The following is a 2500-nucleotide window of genomic DNA, read 5'->3' on the forward strand; positions in this document are numbered from 1 at the left end:
GCCCCCGCCCCCCCCCCCCCCTACACCTTTCCTTACAACAACGTGTAACCGAACCTAACCTATGTTGTACCTTAACCTAACCTATGTTGTACCTTAACCTAACCTATGTTGTACCTTAACCTAACCTATGTTGTACCTTAACCTAACCTATGTTGTACCTTAACCTAACCTATGTTGTACCTTAACCTAACCCATGTTGTACCTTAACCTAACCTATGTTGTACCTTAACCTAACCCATGTTGTACCTTAACCTAACCCATGTTGTACCTTAACCTAACCCATGTTGTACCTTAACCTAACCCATGTTGTACCTTAACCTAACCCATGTTGTGCCTTAACCTAACCCATGTTGTGCCTTAACCTAACCCATGTTGTGCCTTAACCTAACCCATGTTGTGCCTTAACCTAACCCATGTTGTGCCTTAACCTAACCCACGTTGTGCCTTAACCTAACCCACGTTGTGCCTTAACCTAACCCACGTTGTGCCTTAACCTAACCCACGTTGTGCCTTAACCTAACCCACGTTGTGCCTTAACCTAACCCACGTTGTGCCTTAACGTAACCCACGTTGTGCCTTAACGTAACCCACGTTGTCCGCTAACGTAACCCACGTTGTCCGCTAACGTAACCCACGTTGTCCGCTAACGTAACCCACGTTGTCCGCTAACGTAACCCACGTTGTCCGCTAACGTAACCCACGTTGTCCGCTAACGTAACCCACGTTGTCGCCTAAACCTGCTCTGTAATTGTTATACGACTCGTTCAATTAGTGTAGTGTTGCCCACCCGCAACCCTCGCAATATAGTTCGCTACTCGCACTGCCCGCTCCCCTGTGTATCGCTTCATGTTAAACACCTTGCAAGTCTTGCTGACTTTCCACATGCTCCTGCTGTACACTGTAATGTGGATGGCAGCAGGACGTACATGCCGCGCCCCCCCCCCCCCCCCCACACCTCCCCACGTCCCCACCTTGCCCCCTGCCTTCGCAAGCTGGTTGGTGAGAAGTTTGCATGTTCAATGCCCTTCGCATGCGACGTACTCAGGCTACGTTGTGGTGCGGCCTGTGTCAACTGTCCGCTGATGTCGTACGCGTAAACCACAATCTGTACTGCACATTCGTCCTTATGTACTGAATGATACATCGTGGCACATGTGTGACCGTACAACGACTGCGCCCAAAAACGGCGGACCATACAGTGCAAATATTGTGCACGCAGCTACGTGTCGTCTCCCTATGACAGCTGGATTGCAGTGTGGTACGCCATAGAGACGTGTGGGAGGAACGGACGCCGTGGATGGCGATCAGCATGAGCTGTCTGTTGATGTATTCGGACCTAGTCGTCTCTCCTCACACACCGTGATAGCATGGTGCACCGCGTTCCATATCTGCGACATGCTACAGAGGCCGGTTGACAGTCGTTCGAGCAATGGACATCGCATACGTACGGGGGCCACCTTCCACGTATTGTCTAGGCGTGCACATTTTGTTGCGTGTATGTGGGCAGACGTAGTGTGGTGTGACACCTGACACAGGCATGCAATAATCGTGGAAGTTGCAAATGGCGATGGACGCATACGTTTTCTGGTGAAGTTACGCAAATGAACAAATGGTAACCCGTTGTGGTGCGGTTGTTCTCGCTAGGGGTGAATCGGTGATGGCGACGGTAGGTTGAGGTACTAACCGGTTGTTCCAGCGATACCCACCATGCCGACGAAACTGAACGGCATCTGGGTGTGAAGCGATACGCGGCGGTGGCTGGGTGGGACCGTCCCCGGCCGGTGAGGGGGCGCCTCCCGGCGTGCTGGCCGCGCGGTGCGTGGGCGCACGCGCTACAGCCGGCTGGTGGGGGCGGCCAGTGGCAGGCGCGCCGGCCGACGGACGCGGCAGGCGTCGCAGCTGCGCGCCGGCGCACCCTGCGCGCGGCGCCGTGCGGCCAAAGTAGGTCCTCGCGGGCCCGGTGCGAAGCGCGGTGGACATCTTCAGTGTGCTGGTCCGATTGAGGACTGTGTGCGTTGAGGATGCGCCGCCGCCCGGCGCTCGGCGCCGCGACGCCGTCTGCTGCTCGGTCGCCCCAGCGGTTCTCGCTGGTGGTTTGTATCGCAGCTGTGCGGATGTGTTGGCGCGTGCGCTGTGCTGGGAGAGTTCGCTTCGGCACCCAAGTGGGGCTTTTGTCCTTCTGTGGCGCTGGCGTTGGAGCTGCCGGTCACCGTAGGTGGCGCGTGTTGTCTCCCGCCGGCAATGCCACGACAGCACGCTCCCGGGCCTCTGTCGGCAGCGGCAAGCTCAGTTGGGAGCACGGGTGGTCGCACCGAAAGCGTCTACTCGCCTAACTCCGGGCGATTGCGCCTCTCTCGAACCCGACCAAGTACTTGGGACGGCGCTGCGCGCCGCCGGGACCTGAGAGGGTTTCGAGGTGTATTGTGCAGGGGAGCTCAGCCTCCTCCTGTTTGCAGAATGATTGAGCGGATGCTTGCGTGTTCGCGCGGGCCCCCGGGAC

This window comes from Schistocerca piceifrons, unplaced genomic scaffold, assembly GCF_021461385.2.
Source record: "Schistocerca piceifrons isolate TAMUIC-IGC-003096 unplaced genomic scaffold, iqSchPice1.1 HiC_scaffold_943, whole genome shotgun sequence".
In the NCBI taxonomy this organism is placed as follows: Eukaryota; Metazoa; Arthropoda; class Insecta; order Orthoptera; family Acrididae; genus Schistocerca; species Schistocerca piceifrons.